Source organism: Neovison vison, chromosome 9, assembly GCF_020171115.1.
Source record: "Neovison vison isolate M4711 chromosome 9, ASM_NN_V1, whole genome shotgun sequence".
Taxonomy (NCBI): Eukaryota; Metazoa; Chordata; class Mammalia; order Carnivora; family Mustelidae; genus Neogale; species Neogale vison.
In genome coordinates this window covers 78,085,940-78,108,571 of record NC_058099.1, presented here as the reverse complement: position 1 = coordinate 78,108,571, position 22,632 = coordinate 78,085,940, and the positions used below count along the sequence as shown (strand labels likewise).

Below are 22,632 nucleotides of genomic sequence, written 5' to 3'. Positions count from 1 at the left end.
ATTTGATGTCTCCAGGAAAATAAAATGCTTCCAGTAAACCATTACCCTGTCCTACGACTTCCCTGCAAACGAAAAATAGTGATAGTAATAACATCTAGAAGCTGGAGAATCTGTTGACTTCTTATAATCATTAAAAAGTTGATTCTCTGTAAGTTTGATTATTCTAAATCATTTTATAGATATAAAATCTCCATTTTCATGAGATGAAATAATTTAAGCATCCTTTACAATGTTGTAAAACTTCAGACAGTAATTATTAAAGTGCGTGTGACCTTTCATATTTGTACACATTCCAAGCCAATATCCCCTCTATGTTTATTTTATTGTTTTTAATTTTTTTAAATGTTTTCAGGTATCTTTGGCAAAGAAGATGCTTTAAGTAACCAACCCTGATTTGGAGCTAACCCACTAATGACCCTGTGGTGTACTAAATGTGTTAGGTGTTATGAGAGATGGAATGAAGTACAATTAATTCCTTAAAATCTTTGTTTGATGAGATGGCCCATTCAGAGCTCAAGAATATATCTGTTCAAATATACAGCTATAAAAGCAACCAGATGTGATATATGGGCTTAGGCAACAACTGTCATCAGTGTCTTACTCAGAAAGTGGAAATAATGCCAGCTCTGAACACTTCTCCATGAGTTTTAGTTACATGGTGTATACCAAGTTATCCCCAAACTTAGCTTAAAATAATAATCACATAATACCTCTGTTTCTCTGCCTCGGGAATCTAAGTACAACTTAGTTGAGTGGTTCTGGCTCAAGGTGCCTCATGAGATTGTAGTCAGACTGTTGGGAGGGCTGAGTCTCATCCACAGGCTTGGCTGTGGGAAGATTTCCTTCCAAGCTCACTCACATGGTTATTGTTCCTTTCTGGCTGTTGCCCAGAGAATTTAGTTCCTCACAGTGTGGACTTCTTCCCAGATTGCCTGAGTAACTGCTGGCTCTCCCACAAGAAATAATGAGAGAGAGAGAGAGAGAAAGAAGAAAGCTGCCCTAGATGGAAGGCTCAGTCTTTTATCACCTTGTCTCAGATGTGAGATGCTATCACTTCTGCTGTGTTCTGTTGGTCTCCGAGATTAATGCTAATACAGTGTTGGAAGGACCTACACAGGGCATGAATTCTAGGAGCTGGGAATCATCGGGAGCTAGTTTGGGAGCTAGCTACCACAATGATAGAATATCATGTATCTGTTATTAACTGTGATCAAATATTAAGAGTCACCGAAATAGGCATTTTGTCACATCCCTTGACTTGCTTGGGGCCCAGGAATGCCATAAGCAGATTCAGATTCCTTTTGGCCTACCACATCATAGTCTACATTATAGGCTGCATTTAAGGTGCCCTTAAAATGACGAACTGAAGTGGATAATTAACTCATGATTCATTTTTGTAAAGCAACTGGATAAAAAAGGGCAATCTCATTTCCCTACCCTCTTTTGCTTATTCCTGTAGAGCTGAGGTCTAGATATTTGGGCTGGCGGCAGCTTCTTGCCAACACGTGGATTCCTGCATTGTAATCTGTCGGTTTTCACTCACATCGAGATACCTGTAGAGTTTGAGTAAAAAGGATTTAGTAGGGGCTTTTCATAAATGGGCACACTCAGTTTCCCCTTTCTTAGCTAGCAGATCAGGAGTTGGTGTTTCTATATGGGGAAACATTAGTGTCATATTTAACTGAGTCACTGAGAGGAAAGGACACTTCACTGGAATTTGCCGTTACAGAGAAGGCACACATCGACGCAATTCAGATCACATTGTCCTTTGCCCGAGTCTTACTTTCCTAGAGATAGAGGTCTGTCTACACTGCCCCCCACATCTACTTAGTTAACTATCATGAGCTCTAAGTATTTAAACAAGTTTAGTCTTAACCTAGAATTTCATAGATTGATCTGATCATGAGAGTTATTTTAAAAAGCAATAAAGATAATATAAGCAAGATTTCTATGACCAGAGTTCAAATAAAGCTCAAATGTTTTTGCAGCTTTTATTTAAGTATTTTTAAGTGTCAAAATCAAGACATAGAATAAAGAGGTTTCTAATCAAAAAGCTATTTGAAAAATCATTGTCAAATTTTTGCAAGAGCAAGAACAGCTTCAGCTTTCATAACAGGGAAGGGCTTGTAATATAAACATCTACTCAGATATGACAGTAACTAAATTTTAACATTTTATTATTTGTATTATTTATATTCTTTGTTCTTAATCTCTTTTTTTGTTGTTTAATGTCAAAAGTCACCTTGGAGAGTCAGTTTACAACCCTTTAAGCTCATGAGACAAAAATCACTTCCAGGGTCTTCTCTTCTAGAGTCTTACTTCCAGAAACCACCACAGGTTCCCTGCCTGGCTTCTCCAAGGAAGCAAACAAGCATTTCAGAATGCCTTTGCTTGATTTGCATGAAAGCCAGCAATAGGTGCCCATAAAAAGGGGTGCATTTCTAGCAGCAAGAATGGCATTGTTTGCCTTTTACTCCCTTTTCCCTCTTCTAAAGGAAACAGGTCATTCTTAAGAAATGAAAGTCTTGGGGCACCTGGGTGGCTCAGTGGGTTAAAGCCTCTGCCTTTGGCTCACGCCATGATCCAGGGCCCTGGGATCGAGCACTGCATTGGGCTTTCTACTTGGCAGGGAGCCTGCTTCCCTTTCGCTCTCTCTGCCTGCCTCTCTGCGTGCTTGTGATCTATGTCTGTCAAATAAATAAATAAAATCTTAAAAAAAAAGGAAATGAAAGGCTCATTAGACAGGTACAGGGGCTGGAGTCAAAAGTGTGGGTTTTGTGTCCTTGTCCTCTGATGCATCCCATGACACTCAACCCATCCCCTCGCAGCAGAAGGCAAATTTCCATAGAATTAGGGTACCCTTATCTACTTATGTTGCAAATGAAAGATTAAAACCAGTTTCCTGTTGGGGAAAATACAACATAGGATGTGTAGCCAGATGACTTGGTGTGGAATCCCACAGCGCCATTTACTAATTATGCAAATCTGGACAAGTTACTTAATTCTTTTAAACCCCTGTTTCCCTTGGGGAAAAAAATAATGGGAGTAATTGTTTATCATTTAGTTATTATGGCGATCAGTGTATGTGTTTATGAAAGTGCTACTCTGATGGAAGGCAGTATTATTAAAGAGGTGACATATTGCTGGATTTCCCAGCTCTTCCTCTGTCCCCCATGTTTTCAGTAGCAGTGGCAGTCCCTATTCAGTGCAACTGTTCCTGCTGGTGGTGTCATCGCCCCTTCCAAAGCTCTCTTTCGTCAGAGAGAGTAGTTTGTAGTGAGCGACGCTCAGTTGCTAATACTCATTCGTTCTGATGGAGAGAGCACTTGGTGGTCAGATGACTTGGGATCTGATCCCAGTCCTGCCGTTGCCTGGCCGTGTGAGCTTGGGCAAGTCACAGCACCCTCTCTGGGTCTTGATACTATCCTTATTATTTAAAGAAGTGTTTGGATTAGGGGAATCTTTAAGGTTTTCTTTGGCTCAAAAATTCAAAATCTATAATTATCGTAGACGTTATATCATAAGTTATTAATATTTCCTTAAGTGCTTCAACTATACAATGGCCATTTTTTTTAATGACTGTAAAACTTTTTGACATTCCTTCAGCTGAGAGGTGAGCCTTCCCTATAAAAGTGGGCACAGTCATTATGTACGTGTATCAGTAGAGCACAGAGGAAATGATACTATGTGAATTCCAAGGCTACGTCATACAGAGGGATACAGCTGCCTCCTTGCTTCCTAGGTACTCCTGCTAGAGCCGTGAGCTTCCATGTAGAAAGCTGCACTGTCCTGGGCAGCCATGCCATGAGGAAGGAAGGCCAAACCATAGGGAAAGGCCATGTGTAAGCTCTTCGGAGGACAGTATCCATTCAGTCCAGAGTTCAAGTCATCCCTATCCAGAAGCCAAACATGTGAGTGAGAGATTATTCTAGACCCTCTCAGTCTTCCCAGTTGAGGCCCCAGATATTACAGAACAGAGATAAGCAATCATTTCCATACACAAACCACAGAATCTGGGAATTTAATAAAATGGTTATTTTTGTACCGCTTGATTCCAGGGGCGGCTGTTATACAGAAATGGTAACTGGAAGAAAGGCTAATAATACCATATAAAATAAAGATAGGAGGTTGTCCTCCATGTCCTTTGCAGCTGTGGCATTCTGAGTTAAAAGAATATAGAGAAACTGGTCATGAGATGGGAATCAGTTAAGCACACAGTGCTGTGGCTCAGACCTTTCGAGCATCAGCTTTAACACCGTGCCTCTCCCTAGTGAACACTCTTGGCTAAGTGGGCTTCTGTTATAGATGGTATTTTGCCTGACTGCTCTGCCTTCCCTTGACTTCTTGTCACCATCACCATTATTGCTTACATTTGAGGGTAAAAGGACAAAGAGGTTAGAACTATTTACTGCTGTTGTTAAGACAGGCCTGTTAAGGATATAGAATGGCCACTGTGCTGTTGTTGGAATCCTACCCTAAATTTGCCCTTCAAAAAACCTTTGATTAGACCAAATCTCACACTTCCTCAAACTAAGCATCCAGTCCTTTCTGTTTCGTTCCATTCCAGTCAGTGTTGATGGGTCAAATCCCTTCACAGAATGATGATCCTTAAAACAACAACCCTCCCAAAATTAAAAAAAAAAAAACCATAAACCATAATTCTAAGCCAATCAACAGAAGAAATTAAAAAGGAGGCAATCCTTGGAGAGTCTTCTTTTCACAATATCTGTAAAGCTACTGAAAAAGATTGAAGAAACACTGAGTCCGTCTGTGCAATAAAAGGAGATGACCAACATAAGAGATCCTTTAATCAAAAAGCTATATGTAGTGACAAAGCACTTGATAATCAAGGTCTGTTAGAGAAAAGGAGAGAGGATGAATCTGTACAAATATACTTGGTGGTATTAGTCCATTCAAACTGCAAGAAATTACTTCCTTTATCTTCCCATAGCAACAAAACCTCAGTGACAAATCCTGGAAAATTATTTGCTTCATCTGATGAGTCAATTCTGTTTTCCAAACAATTATATTCTTGGTAGATGGCATCAACTGTCAAACCTCTCACTTAACGCTGTATACTTTTTTTTTCTTTAGCTAGCTAAAAGCTTTATTTCAAACAAAAAATAAAAACAAAAGGTTGAGAGTTATTTCCCTGGGTGCCAGAGCAGGGAGGGATCAGGCCAAGGAATTCTCTGTGGCTGGCTGATATCCTCACACACTGAAGAGGTTGTGATCATTCCCTTCCTTGCCCCTGGGATGGGGATCCCTCTGCAAGCATGAGACCCTGCACCAGAGCCCACCTAGCAAGAGGAACTCGGCCTGGGCCAGTCGTTGGGTGGAGACAGAGCCGGGGAGCAGGTAGGCCATGGCCAACCACAAGATCAGTCCTGATCAGTCCTGAGTACCAAGGACTCTCCCCACCCTCCCCACCCTCCCCACCTCCTGGGACCCCAACAGAGTAAGGTTGGCCTGTGGGAAGGAACGTCATGGACCCTGGCCAGTAGAAGAAAGAGAAGATAGTCCCAGTGCCCCTCACATCGATTACCTCTGCTCTCTAGAGGGCAGTGAGCCCTGTCTGGGTACTTTAATACAGCTGACAATGACATTAAAATATTGTCCACTCTCTAAAACCAGCTAAATGTTCAAATTAGTATCGGGACACCCAAGTAGTATAAAATAAAACAGGTCACATTATTTAATACTTGCCCACAACCAAAGCTAGCTTGCCCTGGACAGAAGACCTCCACACCCTTCCTGTACTTTCAAACACCAATTTAGTGCTGAGTGTAAACAACAGTTCAGCTAAGAGGAAGAAATGAAAGCTTCACATTTATGGACTGTCTACCTTGTTCCAGGTAAATGAGTTTCATAACTTATATTGTTAATAGGGAGGAATATGGGGTTCAAGAGCTGTTTTGTATCTGACTCAAGCTTGAGCATTAAAAGCGTCTGTAAGAGGGTAAGTTTCCACCTTTCATGCTCTGTTTCTTTTTGCTACTTCCAAGGCCACGCTGAGCTTTACTTTACCAGCCAGATAGTCAAAGTATCGGCCACTTCCCTCCAATCTTGAAGAGTCATAAAAAAGAAATTAGTCTCGAGCCCTGAGGACCATTATGTTAAAAGTGAAAAAATAAAAAGTGAAAGACACCACCAAGCCTGGAGAACAACATGAAGATGCACCAGCTGAAACTAGCTTCAACTTGACCCATCCAAGGTCACTGAGAACTGAGAAGGCATACACCTTGCCCCTCTCTCCTCAAGCTTATTTTTCAAATCTTAATCCCCCTCAATGTGTTTTTTTCATTTCCACTTGATAAAACAATTAATCTAACTGAAAATATTAACCCAAAATAAAATTCTCCTTTCTCACCCCGAATTTACCGTATAATTGTGAATAAACTGTAAGAGAAAAGCTTTGTGTTTTTAAAAAGAAAATTCAAGGCATTATATGGCATCATGTAATTGAAAGTACCTTGAAAACTGTTTCAAGGCCTGTAAACATTATGAAAGTATATGATTACATTATTATAGATCCCGGGCAATTTATGGCAAGCAAGTGTGCTGCTAGGGTATAAAACCTGAACCTAATCATAGACGGGAATTTTGATGATAAGACTGCATAACAGTAAGGACCAACAGAGTCTTGCTAGTGAAGCAAGTGGGATCTTGAGCAACAACACTATAAAGAACCAGAATATCTATATTAAAAATCTGTGTGTTCAAAAACACAGGTGAACCTCAAAGCATTAGGTTGAGGGAGAGAAGCGAAACGCACACAAAAAATACACACTGCTCTTTAATTGCATTTAAATGAAGTTCAAGAAAAGGTAAAACTAAGCTATGGTGATAGAAGAATAAAGAATGATTACTTCCAGGGAGAGAGATGGTAGCTAAAGAGAAACATTAGGGAGCTTTCTGGAGTGATAGAATATATCTTAATGTGGGTGGTGGTTATATGGATGTAGACACATACTTTCAGTAGTACACTTAAAGCTTTGTTCATTTTACTCCATGTAAATTATACTTCAGGAAGACAAAAATAAATAAATAAAAATCATTGCATTAAATCTGAGTTTCATAAAAGGGATAAACTTACTTCAGCACAGTATTTCGAAAGTTCATGCTACCAAGTCATGGCTTAAGCCAGAGGTCGGAGAACCAGAGCCTACAGTCACCATATTTATTTCAAAAACAACAACAACAACAAAAAGTTGAATTGGAACATGGACACACCCATTTGTTTATAGAGACTATATATTCTTCCAAGCCTAAAATATTTACTATCTGGTGCTTTCCATAAAAAAATTTGCCAGTGGGGCACCTGGTGACTCAGTGGGTTAAGCCTTTGCCTTTGGCTCATGTCATGATCTCAGGGTCCTGGGATCGAGACCGGTCCTGGGATCAAGTCCCGCGTCGGGCTCTCTGCTCAGCAGGGAGCCTACTTCCCCCTCTCTCTCTGCCTGCCTCTCTGAATACTTGTGATCTCTCTGTCAAATAAATAGTCTTTAAAAAAACAAACATTGCCAAGTACTGACCTGGGCCAATAGTTTGTAACTTCTGGGGGATTCATTTTTGTCTCAGAGAATCCAGTGAAAGCCATAGATCATCTCCAAAGGAAAATATACAGGTTCTTAAATATAAAATATTACTTATAATCTTGGGAAGTTCTACCCTCGGAAGCACAATCATCATCCCCAACTTGAGACCTCCTGTTTGAGGTTTCCATCACCATCTACTAAACCACTGTACTGAGAAGAGTCCACAGGTTGGCTCTATGAACCACAAACGATTGAACTTCCTCTTCACATTCTCATTCTCTCCATGGAACTACGCAGGGTATAGCCAATAATAAAATAAAATTGCCATATCTAGTCCTGCATCAGTCAGCGTATTTTGTTCTCCTTTTAGGTGACAGTCTATATACTAATTAGCCTTAAAATTTTTTTCTAAAAATGTCTAGTTTGATACCAAATTAGACCAACAACACCAGAAGTGATGAACTGGTGGTCCTTAGCCTCAATACTAGAAAAAAGCACAAAGTGATAGCTTACAGACAAGGGGTGAGCAATCTCACATTCACATGTGAAGATATTGTCATGCTTATTCAATAGACCAAGGATAGAGAGGAAGTAAAAACATGGGGACCAAACAATGGCATGTATGTGGATACCCTGAGCTCTCTCACAGCAGGGCCATCCCCACACATCTGTTCAGCCCCTGCAGCACCTTGAATGTTGCAGGAAACTCATAGGCAATAAAGAAATGGATAAATTATACTAATTTATAAAAACAAAAGTCATTATTTTATAAGTGTTTCAGGCTTCCTGGGAGCAACACGATAGTTTAATTCATTTTGCATTGCATAAAAAGACAATTATGAGTGAGGAACAGCCCTTGTGTTTCTGTAATGCTTATTTCATATTAATGTGCTCACACAACATATATCAAAGGTCTAGTTGGTGGGAGGTCTGCCAACTTATTAGCACTACTTACTATCCTAAAAGAAAGCACTCACAGAGTCATTTGAGGAGGACATGGCATGTTTTGAGCAATTCCTAACTAATAATAATATTATTATTATTATAAAGGATCTTCACACAAAATAAAAACACTCCAGTCAACATGATCTCTGATCTAATGCTAGTTCTACAGTTTTTCATTACTGCCTTGATAGCGGCTATACCAACAGTGGGTGGCATTCTACAAAAGCTGATTAATGCTAGGATTTCAAACTGCTGAATATTGAAGGAATGTGCCCCATGCTGATAATTTGCTAATCAAAAAATCGTCATTTCTATCATTGTGCAAGGCTTTAGCCTATCTTATTTTCTTCTCAAATGCCATGTTATATATTCTCCCTTCAATGAAATTGAATGTTTTCCTAACAGTAAAAAGGCTTTATGGGTTCATCAGGAGGCTAAATCTGTCTCATTCCAATGAATCAAATACCAAAATGGAAGGAATATATTTCTGAATACATTTGCTATTTTTGGTATCAGGTCAATAACAATCCACAGATCTGTGATGACACAGACCTCTTAAGTTTATCAAAAAGGCATTTTATTACCCACGCAATTATATTTTTATAGAAAATTAAATGTGCCAGTTCATTTGTGGTCATTAGAATTGTTAAGGCTTCAGAGGTATAGATCATCCTATGCAAAGTGGCCATCTCAGTGTGGACAAATGATGACTATCAGAACTACCATATTTAGAAGCCAAAATGGCTTCTTTAAGACTGACACTAGTCCCTGTGGCTCTTAAGCCACAGGGGACATGGGCCAAACTCTCAAAGTGACTCTCCATCCCTTCCCCCATGGCTTGAAGTCAAGGTGCACTTCCCTCTTTCATTAGAGTATACTGCTAACTTCCTCCTCAAAATCCCTTCTCCAGCTCTACAACCTTTACTTCTCCTACAGACTGAGAGTAACTGCCAATCCTGCAGAACTAACCTTACACTCTCTTAGCACGTCCTCTATGGGTGGTCTGGCATCTTAATTTAGAATGAAAATGGGGGTATTTTCTCAAACCTTGTATTTTAATGGCAACTCAGAGGACAGGATCTAACACCCTAGCAAACATAAGAAGAAAGGAGTCAGAACAGAAATGGGCACATAGAACCAGGATCTTAAATGTCTCTACCTTCAGTAAATGAATAAACTGGGCTCACCCCCAAAAAAGGAGACACCACAGAAAGTCTCCATTTGCCCTTCAGTTTATAATCACAAGTTGGCCCTCACACTCCTTGGTGCCCTAAATTTGTACCACTTGTTTGATCTGAAAAACCCCAAGTCCAGATTTTTTTAAAGTGATTCTGATTTAGAACCAGGAAAAAGAAAGGGCAAATTCTTACTGGAGAAATGTACATTTACCCTGTCCTCCTGGTGTTCTGAAAGGAGCTTGAAACATGAGCTGACATTAAAAACTCAGAAGCCACATGAGAAACAAGGCACCATGAGCAAGAATTGCCAGAAACAACAAGTGGCAAAGTCAGATGCACAGAACCTGAAGATATTGGAATTTTTAGTTACAGAATATAAAATAAGAATATATGATTTTTCTAAAGAAATTCCAGAAAATATTAGAAGTATGTGCAAATAATGAAAAACTATCAAACTTGGATAGGCAGATTTGAAGAGAAAAAAGAAAAGAAGAAAAGCGAGAAGGAGGAAGAGAAGGAAAAATGAAAAAGGAAGGAAAGAAGGAAAGAAATCTAAGCATGAAAATGTAATAATTAAAATGTAGAATTCAGGGATGCCTGGGTGGCTCAATAGGTTAAGTGTGTGCCTTCAGCTTGGGTCATGATCCCAGGGTCCTGGCATCCAGCCCCTCATCTAGCTCCTTGCCCAATGGGGAGCCTGCTTCTCCCTCTGCTTGCTGCTCCCCGTTTGTGCTCTCTCTCCCTTTCCCTCTGACAAATAAATAAATAAAATCTTTTTTTTTAATGTAGAATTCAATTGATGGATTATATGGCAGGCAGTGGGAGAGTTAATGAGCTAGAAATCGAGATGATGGTTATATGCAGAATGCAAATGTTTACAAATTTGACAAGACATTGATCTTCCCAAGTAACATAACATTTAAAAAAATTTTAATAAGAAAATTTCAGAGAGAATTTTTGAAGGAAATTGAGAAAACATTCTAAATATAGTCCAGAAAAATGGAACAGGAAAGAATGGAGAATAAACTGTTTAAAAATAAAATGAAGCACTTCTCCTTTAATTTAATAGAAATATAATAGAGAAACGTGATGTTAACACAAGAATTGGCAGACACATTAATGTAATAGAATGGGTAGACTTTCTATGCATTCTGATGAGGAGGAAAGCTTACTATCTAATAAAGCTTCTAACCCAACAAGATACGATTTAGAAACATATCTAATACTACCCAGCGAATGGTATTAGAAGACTGGCCCCTCTCACAGAAGTCATTCCAAATCATCACTTTCCACTAGTGACTGGATTTTTCCTTCTTGCATCTTTAACATTGAATCTCTTTTCCTAGTAGCCAATGAAACAAATGACCAAAACCTGAGAAAAGTGAAAACATCCACAGCTCTTCAACAACAAATCCCCAAAAAGCAAAAGTCATTGAAGGTAATACACTTAAAACACCTTTAAAAGGAAATAAATAGATTCAGGAGGCAAGAAGGGTCACTATGACTTGGTTCCCAGTCCCACCTGCAGCTCCAGGATTGGTGCTGGCAACAAAATGCTGAGAATTCTCAGCAATTCCTAAGAATTTGAAGAGCAAAATGATTTCTGCACAATGAGTTTGCAAATAAGATGACTTTTTCTTTGAAAAGATAAGAAAAAGGAAGGCAAAAAACAACACTAACAGCAGATAGTTTGGGGTGTTAAGAATACAGGAAATTGTATTTTCTTAGTACATTTTTAGTTTCCTGAAAATAAAATCATAAGAGTTAATTGGGAAACACATTTTAAAATAGAAAAAGTGGACAAATATTAAGTTCAGGGCTTTTGATGCCTTTTTAAAACTAAAAACAATGGAAGAAAGCATAAAGGAGATTAGTATAACTAAATAGTTTTTATAAATCTGAACATAGAAGTTTTTAAATGTGAATGGCAACCTGGAAAAATGCTTACAATAGCTGTAATGGAAAGTTAGTGCCCCTATATCGAGAGCTCTTAAAGAGAAATAAAACCTCTGAAATATGAACATATATTTCACAGAATAGAGGCATATAATAAACTCGGGATAAACAAATGTTCTATTGGAGCCCCTGGGTGGGTCAGTCTGAAGGCTTAGCCTTCAGCTAAAATCATGATCCTGGGGTCTTGGGATCTAGCCCTGCTTTAGGCTCCCTGCTCAGCAGGAAGCCTGCTTCTCTCCCTCTGCCCTTCCCCCTGCTCATGCTGTCTCTCACTCTCTCAAATAAATAAATAAATATTTTAAAATTTTTTCTATTAATTGTTTAACTGCTATCAAAGAGCAGCAAATCAAAATGGTGAAATTAACCTAACTCTATCTGAGAAGCAAAAAATTTTATTTAAAATTATAATAATGCTCAATGCCAGTAAAATGAGGTTTGATTGATATTTTTACATTCTGCTGGGATACATACTGTTACCACTTTCTAGAAAGCTATTTTACAATATTTATGTTCATGCCCTTGATCCAGTAATTCCACCTCTAAGTCTCTATGCTAAGATTTTTCATCATATTACATACAATAACAAACATCCAGAAATCATCCAAATATCTATTAGTGAGTTTGTACATAAATTTCATGCAACCATTAAAAGTTATTCTTTCAAGGGATATTTAATGAATTGAGAATATTCTTTCAATGCAGTCAATGAAAGTAAAAACTACAAAACTATCCTTGTGATCATGGTTCCATTTCAATTATTTTTTTTAATATATAGAAAAAAGGCTGAAAGAAATAGATCACATGTGAACAGTGCTTCTCACAGGGTAGTAGAATTAAGGGCCATTTTTACTTTTTTAAATCTAATTCTATAAGTTTTAATTTTTTAAAATATACATTATTTTATATTTTAAAAATAAGCATTGTGGGGCACTTGGGTGGCGCAGTCAGTTAAACGTCTGACTCTTGGTTTCAGCTAAGATCGTGAACCCAAGGTCCTGAGATTGAACCCTGCATTGGACTCCATGTTCAATGTGGAGTCTTCTTGTCCCTCCCCCTCCCTCTGCTGCTCTTGCTTTCTCTGTCTCTCAAATAAATAAATAAAACCTTTTAGAATAAATAAAATAAAGTAAGTGTTGTATTTAAAAATCCCTCTGGGGGGGCGCCTGGGTGGCTCAGTGGATTGAGCCGCTGCCTTTGGCTCAGGTCATGATCTCAGTGTCCTGGGATCGAGCCCCGCATCGGGCTCTTTGCTTGGCGGGAGCCTGCTTCTCTCTCTCTCTCTCTGCCTGACTCTCCGCCTGCTTGTGATCTCTCTCTCTGTCAAATAAATAAATAAAATCTTTAAAAAAAAATAAAAATAAAAAAAAAATAAAAATCCCTCTGGGTTTAAGAGTCAGTTTTCAATAAATATAGAAGAAATAAAATAAAATATAGATATAATAATCTAATATCTACAGAGAAAAGAACTGTGTTATCTTAAAAGAATAAAATCTTTGTTATTAAAAAACACTATGCCTTCAGTAGAACTTGAATGGAAAATGTCCACATGAAGAAATGCAAAGAGCTAACATATGAATCAAGATAAAACCAAGTAATGAAAAACAGGAGTATTAAAGGAATCATGCAACATCTTTTTCTCCCTATCAAATCAGTGATGCTCAATTTGTCCTCAGCCCTCAACTCTCCACCCCATCCCAAACAACAGAGTGACTGGCCAGAGTATCATGAGCAGGCATTCTGTTCTACCATTGATGGAGTATAACTTGATGGAATCCTTGAAATCATCTGGAAATGTGAATCAAGATTTCACGGTATTTTCCTGTAGTTGCTTAGACCCAGAAATCTCCCTTTGGATATTCTAGCCTAAATACATAGTCGAAGAAGGGGAGGTAGGAATCTCCATGCAGAAACATCATTGGAGCTGTATTTACTTCCAAATATTAGAAACTGTTAACTGTTCAACATTTGAGAGATGGATAATAAATTTTGGAAACACTAAACTGATTTTAATCACAAGTTTTCAATAATGTAGGAAATTGTTTTCTAAAATGTTAAAGGCAAGAAAGTTAAAACTATTAAAAAAACCTGTGTATTAAAAACAGTTAGAAGCAAATATATGCAAATAGTAATACCTAAAACAAAGGAAGAAGGAAAATACACTGGAATTTTTCTAAACTGAAGGATTAATATTATAGAGTGAGTGAAGGTGAAATTCGAAACCAGCAACGGGCAACATTTTGGAAATCCCTGCCAAGACTTCATTTCTAGTTTTATCTTTCCACTTAATGTTGACATATGTCAAAATTATCCAAGGACAAGGACTCAAAAAAATGAGATAATTCAGAGAAACCACAGCCTGCAGCGAACTTATTCAAGAAATGTTGGCCTTCTTAATTTACTCATACACTTGCTAATCAGAATTCAATTTGATGAGGTTTTTATTGGCCAGCTGCAACCCTTTTTTTTTTTTTTTGGTTTGTTTGTTCGTTTTGCTTTATTTGTTTGTTTTTTTAATCACAAAGGGCCATGCTCCTTGGTGTGTTTTTCTACCAAACAAGCTATTACACAATCCACAGCCTGTTGACCTTGGGAGGATTCAGGGTATTCCCCCAAATTATCCTGTGTATTGTGCCAGATCCTGCAAGTGCAAAAGGTAGTCTTGCTTTAAAAGTTGCTTATGGAGACAAGGTTATCATTGTAGAAATACTGGGAAATAAGCAGTGTATGCTACAGGCATTCAGAGAAGGGGATAATCAGTGTAGGCTGAAACAAAGGGGCATTTATTGAGCACCTACTAAATACCAGTCACTGAGAGTTGTGTTTTTTTTTAAATAAACTTTCTCTTAATTTTCATAACAGCTCTCCCCAATAATCACTATGACCCATATTTTATAAGTAAGGTAACTGGGGCTCAGAAAATATATGTAACTTTCCTAAATCCACATAACTAATGAGCAGGCTTATGATTCCATTTTTTCTCCTGCTACTTAAAGAATGCTTCACAGAGAAAGTTTGGCGGGGACGGGGAATAACATGTCAATATGTAAAAGGAGAGATATTCTGTAAATAAATTATAACCCATCCATTACTCCCTCCTCACAATAAGTTGACCAATGACTAGAGTCAATTTAGTAGAATATTTTTCTCCTTATAAAGTAGAAAGGCTAAGGTATCAAAAACAACCACAGTTTTAATTAAGCAAATATCTAGTTTCTCAATTACTCTTTCCAAAACACAATATTAAACTGATTCATATGCCTTGTGGTTTATGAAATTATAAGGAAGAGAGTGAATTGAAGTGATGTTTCAAACAGATCCTTGAGAAAATATCAAACGCCCAATTCACATCACACTCCTTATTTGCCATGTTTTTAATACATTTTCATATCTAAGTACTATTCAGTTAGACTTTCCCAGGCTGGTAACATTGGGAAAATTTATTTTTTTTTATGGACACTGAAATACAAATTGAATAAAATGTGCATGTATCTCAATAAATTGTTCTTATTTTGATTTTTCCTCCCATTTTATTTTCCAGCTATAATCCTTTATTAAACTTCAGAGAACAACCTACTTTAATATTAAATGTGTATGGGAAACTTTGTTTAAAAAGCAAATAAAAAGTTGAAGAAAAAGCAACAGGTTCTCTCCACAGGGAGTGGTCGAGATAAAATCCTGTTTATCCAGAAGTTGTTCATGCCTGGACTTCAGTGCCCTCTGGTCCCCACACTGGGCAAGACTCACCAGACTCCCTTGGCATGTCCACAAATCAGAATCAGACTCAAACTCGAGGGGAAAAATGTGTCGCCCTCCAAATCATCTCACCTCAGAAATAGGAAAACCCTGCTCTCCATGAAGCTTCTTTCTAAATGTTTCCCATAGGGTGTGGAAGCAGCAGCTGCTGCGCAGAGAGAACAGTCACTGTATCTGAAGCCCGCCCCCCTCCCCCAGTTTGAGCCTTCACATTACTGAAGTCAAACCCCCTCTGTCCCAATGGAATCCTGTGAGTCTGAGCCCCTTCCCACAGTGCCATTGGCTACTGGTCACCCTACCGTGGTGCATGGGCAGTTCCTCCCCCAAAGTGTGGGGGAATGACAGCTACTGAAAAGACAGTCATTTGATTTTTCCAGAATGGTGGGATAAATGCATGGTATTAACTCCTTCCATTTGATTTCATCAAATCATGATGGGAAAAGTCTCTAGTTATTTGTGATTGGCCTTGAGGTTCTGAAGGAGGGAGGGAAAATGTTTTCCACATCTTTCCTTGAATTGTGCTAGAACACGCTATGCTTGAAAACTGGAAAGTCTAGCTTCTATAACTTACTGTGTGCCGGTTAGCAGGTCACTTAATGGCTCTGGGCCTCAGTTTATTCAACAGACACATGTGGATAATCAGTTCTTCATGAAACACCAAATAATATAATACAAAAGCCATAGAATGCACTGTGTAAACTGATTTATGTATCACTGATAGGTGATACATAAATGAAAAGTATATGTAAATGAGAAGCTTATCATTATTACCTGTTTCCATGCTTTTTAACTAAAGCTTTAATGGCTTTATCTGTAATCTCCCATCCATTGACAGAGAGTCCTTAAAAGCTGGAAGTATACCAAAAAAAAAAAAAAAAAGAATTGCCTCTTAATAATATCTCTATTTTATTTCTTAAAAGATTTTATTTATTTATTTGAGAGAGAGAGAATGAGAGAGAGAGAGAGAGAGAGAGAGAAGGAGAAGAGGATGGTCAGAGGGAGAAGCAGACCCCGCTGAGCAGAGAGCCTGATGCAGGACTAGATCCCAGGACTCCAGGATCAAGACCTGAGCTGAAGGAAGTTGCTTAACCAACTGAGCCACTCAGACGCCCTATTATCTCTATTTTAAAAAAAGAATTTCAGGGGTGCCTGGTGGCTCAGTGGGTTCAGCCTCTGCCTTTGGCTCAGGTCATGATCTCAGAGTCCTGGGATCGAGCCCTGTGTGGGGCTCTCTGCTCAGCAGAGAGCCTGCTTCCTGCCTCTCTGTCTACTTGTGATCTCTCTCTCTCTCTGTCAAATAAATAAATAAATAAAAATCTTTAAAAAAAAAAAAAAGAATTTCATACCAAAAGCCTGTGGTTCTTTAGTTTTTCAAATAGCCTCAAAATATCCAAAGAGGAATTTTGGTAAAAAGTGCACTTTAATTTTGGCTTATCAGCTTTGGGGAACATCTCAATAAGTCAGGCACAAATACTTATCTTTATTTCTTGGATTTCTTTTCTCTAAGTTTTTCTTTATAAAAAATATATTTTCATTTCAAATTATTTTATCAAGGCTTCAGTTATGTCCAAGGAACATGGTTGTATAAAGGTTGTGGAATATTCCTGGGTGTGGTCATTTAAAATATAGTTTCTATCATCACCTCCATGTTCTTAAGCCAAGAATAATTTCCTATATATTAAAGAAAGCATATAATGACATCATGATCCTTATAAAGATTCTTCTATGCTCAACGCTAGGCCAGGCTTCAGCTAGAAACTAACAAAGAAATGAAATACAGTGAGTCTTACATAGCCTTTGATTTTAGATTTACCACCACGTTTAATGGGACACAAAAGCAACAGTGCTGTTTATATGACACATTCCTTCCCACTGGGTGCACAAAATAAAAAAAGCTAAAAGATCATACCCGGTACCAGATTACACTAGCAGTAGGGATTCTTTCTGAAAACAAGGCTCAATATAAAGTCCTTATCTTAAACTGTCCTATAAGGAAAGTTTTCATGTTGAGAAGCATGACTGAAGAACCCTTACTAAAGTTACAAGTCATAGAAATGTGTATCTTACATAATTACTTGGAGCAAAAGAAGACGACTAAGGCAATAGCCATGGAGATGGAGACTTCCCTCCCTATCAGGCATGCCACCTGCAATTTTGAAGCAGGCCATGAGGGAGTTGAAAATTATGTCATTTTCTTTACACAGGCAACTGGAAGAAATTAGTGATATTGCTCAGTGCAGCCATTTCCTGGTTTTCATCTGTTATATACATATGGAAACATATAACAGTGGATTCCTGTATTACTTCCCCTTTTAGGAAACCAGTAAAGACACTGATAACTTCAAAATGACACTAAATGTATTTTGCAAAAGTTCTTATGGACCCTGTATACAGACATTATATTTGTGATGATTGACAACACACCTGATTTTGCTGCTTGGGATGGAAAAGCCATTAATGCTTCATTGCCTTCTGCATCTGACATAGACTGGCATCAAAGATTCTATTCAAAATTCTGAAAGAAGCCTTGCATACTGTTAGGAGAGTCAACTTCGTTAGAGCTAGGGATTGGGTGGTTAAAGGGGCAGGTGGAAAACTAAAACTACTCTGGCCATAATTCTACTCTAGAAAAAGAGATTAAGAGCAGATCAATTATGATATCAGAATGGCTGTGTGAAGTTGTCTTGTTTTCTCTTTCCTTCTAGAAACGTGCTAGGATTACAATGCCCCATTCGGCGGAGCTTGTTGCTTTGACCATGAAATGGAATCAGTTGCTTTAGATTCCAGTGCAAGATTCGCTACCTTCCCTTTCCTTCTGACAGTTGCCAGTACTCCACACAGTGCTTGCTCTTTGAGTCCAGGCCCTGGTCTGAGCCAGCTGAAGCTGTGGACTGGAGCTTCCAACCCACGCAAGATGGACATGAGCATCTTGTCCTCTGCTGTTTTAAGCTACTGAGATCGAGAAGTTCTTTGTTATGATGTAACCTATTTTTCTCAGGACTGATTCAAGGAATCTGGCAACTTTCTACCACTAGAGTATTTCAGCAAGTAGAATTCTGCAGATAATCAGAAACTCTGCAGAGCTCTTTTCCATGTTTCTTAAACTCAGATGACCCTTAAAATTTAGATGTAGATCTTTAATCCTTTCCTCACTGTCATAAACAGCCCCAGTGATGAAAAGCTTGCCAGGGTGACCTCTTGCTTTAGGAACAAAGGAGGGGATACAGTATCAGTTCCACTGAAAAGCCTCTGGGAAATCCAGAATGCCGTGATCTTGATATCCATCAACCATTACCTGATAAAGAGACCTTCTAGAGTTCTGATTCCATTTATGCATCTCTCTAAGTCAGGCCTCTCAACTCTCAGCTTCTGTTACCATCAAAACAAAAAGTCACAACCATTAGGGTGTTAAAGATGATCTTTGCATTCAGGAAGAACCTTTATGTTAAAGTTGCTTTGGAGCAGATTTAATTTTTGCTTATGCTTTAATTATAGTTTGGAACTATTTCAGTTTCTTGGGGATGGAATTAAATTTTGCATGAAAATATGAGATAAACTATTTGTAAAGATAATGTTCTGATTTTTCTGAAGAGAATAAAATTTCAAGGCAATATATCAATAGGTGTAAAAATATCATACCAATTAATATGCTTATATATACATCAGTTGGTAATATACATATATATACCATAGACATACATGTATTTGTATATATTAATATACTTATCAATATACGCAAAAGGCTTGATGCATGTGTTTAGGTGACTCATTATGGGTGAGGAATCCATTGCTTTCATCTGATTCTCAAAGAAGTTGTTACTTATAATATTGTAACTACTTCTCTACACTAGGGGTCAACAACCATGGCCCACAGGCCAAATATAGCCTGCCACTGATTTTGTAAATGAAGTTTTACTGGAACATGACTAGGTTCATTTATTTACATATTATCTATGGCTGCCACAAAGTCAGAGTCGAGTAGTTATGATAGACTGTATGGCCTGCAAGCCTAAAATATAAACTACCTTTATAAAATATAAACTACCTGCTTGAGAGAGAAAGTCTTCTGACTCCTGCTCTGGACTCTGCTCCGTCTACAACCAGACACTCCTGGCCGTGAACTGAGACTGGCAGGTCTGACTCTACAAAAATCATTGCTCGATTAGAGCCAAACATTAAACCCAGAAAAAAAATCCTCACTGTTTATTTCTGCAGGAAACAGATAGAAGGCAGAGGGCAATGAGACTCTGGGTTCCAAAACAGACTCTACTACTTAGCAGATGTGTGAAGTTAGACCAGTTACTGAATCTCACTGTGCCTCAGTTTACTCCTCAGCAAAATGAAGAAAATAATAAGAATTCCTACCTCATAGGGATTAATATAATGCATAAGTAGCACTTAGAACAGTGGCTTGCATATAATAAGAACAAGAAATGTTATTTCAAAAAAACGTATTATCAATGAATTAATTGGAGGAACGGCAGGGGAATTATTGGTGTGTTACCCTGAAGCTGCTTGTGTGCAAGCCATCACGCCCACATCTGTGGCTCGGAGCCAATTTACATCCACAGCTGTAAGTCTGCGGCAAAGGGCCCCTGTGTGGAGCAGGACCTTGTCTCCTGTAAGCCCAGGACCACTGCAGCTTGTCACATTCAGCTCCTGCCTGATTAAAACCAAGGGAGCATTCATTAGAAATGCTTCAGAATCCCTTGAGAACAGGGCATGATCCGAAAGAGATGTCAGAAACTAGCAGAGAGGGTTAGGGAGTGAGAGAAATCACCATAGAAGCCAGCAGCTGAGGTATAAACAGCTTGGCAAAGGGGGGAGGAGAATATGATGAAAGGAATCAAAACTAGAATGTTTCCGGGAACCTGGTGGGGGGCTAAGTTAAGCGTCTGGCTCTCAATTTTGGCTCAGGTCATGATCTCAGGGTCGTGGGTTCTAGCCCCAATTCAGACTCTGTGCTCAGCGGGCAGTCTACTTGAGATTCTCTCCCTTTGTCCCTCCCCCCCAAAATAAATTAATAAATCTTTAAGAAACAAAACTAGAATGTTTCTCTTCTAGCCAGCCCGCCTTTCAGCAGGCCTATTTACTGAATCTGCCATGCATTCTTTCTAATAGCAAAGGATTACACTACAGGAGAGAAGGAGCTCAAGAGCCATGGTGGGATGATAGGAACTCATTCAAAGGGCCAACATTGTGTGGCCATTCAAAGCTATTTTTACGAAGAGCTTTCAATCAACTGAGAAAATGTTTGAGTGAAAATGAGAACTACAGAATGTTTTATATATTTTATAATCTCCATTATGTTCTTTAAACATTATTTTAAAATGCTCTTTAGTAAATATAGATTGGGGTGCCTGGAATGGCTCAGTTGGTTAAGCATCTAACTCTTGATTTGGACTCAGGTCATGATCTCAAGGTTGTGGGATTGAGCCCCGCATCAGGCTCTGCACTCAGCGGGGAGCTTTCTTTCCCTCTCCTTCTGCCCCTCCCCTTGTACTCTCTCTCTCTCTAACAAATAAATAAATCTATAAATAAATAATATTAATTTTGCATCAAGGCAAATCTAATTGCTAGTGGACAGCTCAGAACAGTGATTCGCACTGGGGAAGTTGGCATGGAGATTCTTACCACTAACATCAAATCATCATGTGCAACATTATTTTTTTTTTAAGATTTTATTTATTTATTTGACAGATAGAGATCACAAGTAGACAGCGAGGCAGGCAGAGAGAAAGGAAGGGAAGCAGACTCCCTGCTGAGCAGAGAGCCCAATGCGGGGCTCGATCCCAGAAACCCAAGAACATGACCTGAGCCGAAGGCAGAGGCTTAGCCCACCGAGCCACCCAGGTGCCCCATGCAACATTGTTCTAATTAAATATTATCAAAATTAATTTTTTACTACATTGTGCTTAAAAAAAAAAAATAACTGGGGCTGTCCTGGGACACCAAAGAAACAGGCCTGGATTTCTAGCCCTGCCTATTTGTTTACAGAAGGGTTTTCCCCCTTTTTGTGCCCTGGACTCCACTGACAGACAGGAAAACTTATGAACCTGCATCAGAATAATGGCTGCAAATGAATAAAGTACAACATACAGCATTACCAAGGAAGCCAATTATATAGAAATACAGTTAGCAAAATTTTTAAAAATTTGTGATACAGTAACACATTTGCTTCTTTATTAATACAGCATATAATATGGTGTAGCCGCTGATCCAGTAACGGCTGTGATTTTGAAGTAGTGACAGACACAGCCTGCATTTTGGGATTCTGCGGTAACTTTAATGTAAAATGAAAATAAGTATGTCTTCTGCTGGTGACCAAGTCACAGGTGTTACTAATACTAGGTGATTAGTTGCCATTAGTCATAATAGAAGGAGATGCTAAGTCTCCTCCTAGGGGTAGAAGTGGAAGTAGACATGTAATCTCTTTTCCAAGTTCACAAGCCCTTTGGATTTCCAAGGTCACAAGAGCCCCAGGTTAAGAGCCGCTGAGACTTACCTGTCCTTTTGTTAGGACAAACTGGGAAAGGAAACGTGGTAGGGGAGGACACGGGAGAAAGCAAAGAAAAAGACTGAGAGCGAGAGACAGTGAGAGATTGAGAGTCTAAGATGTGGAATGGAACAATTCCAGCAACGTGAATGAAAGGCTGGTGTGTGTGTTGGCAGGAACAGTGGAGAAGCAAAAAGCAGGAACAAAAACGAAATGAGAGCCTGGAAGGAGAAGGTGAGCTTCATTTCCCAGGGACCACAGGTGGGGGTGAGTTACGGGGTGTCCTAATCTAGGGATGTCACCGCTTTCACAGGCAATCCTTTGTCTGTGAGCAGCCCTGAAACCAGACATCCACAGGAAGGAGGTGGGAAGCCCAGCAAGCCTACCGAAACGCACACCCCGGAGACTGCCATGGCCATGACTCAGAGAAACAAATTTAGAAATGATTTCCCTAATTTTTGTGCCTTCCAACAAGAATCAACCCTGCTTGTGATGGGCAATATTTCTCACAATATTTCTTGGATGAATTCATATTTGCTCCTATTTATTGACCTGAAACTCAACCAATGGAGTGCCTACTCCCACAAAGAGGATTTTTTGCAAAAACTAATGGAATTATTTCTGACATTTCCACTTCTCCTACTCCATAACTTATATAAAGACCATGGTTTCATTATGAAGCATTTCGGCAATTCTGAAACTCTAAAAACAGTGATGATGGCTTCAATATAATAGTTTTTATTCCATATTATTAGTTTTTATTCCA

At 38.7% G+C, this 22,632-nt stretch overlaps 1 long non-coding RNA gene across 1 annotated transcript in view; it reads right to left on the bottom strand.

Moving 5' to 3' along the window:
- Positions 1–1,510: 1,510 nt before the first annotated feature.
- Positions 1,511–22,632, bottom strand: part of LOC122917660 — a 54,825-nt gene continuing 33,703 nt past the window's right edge. The window contains exon 3 of the long non-coding RNA XR_006386422.1: positions 1,511–1,553. This is a non-coding gene — a long non-coding RNA (uncharacterized LOC122917660). The remainder of the gene's footprint in view (positions 1,554–22,632) is intronic.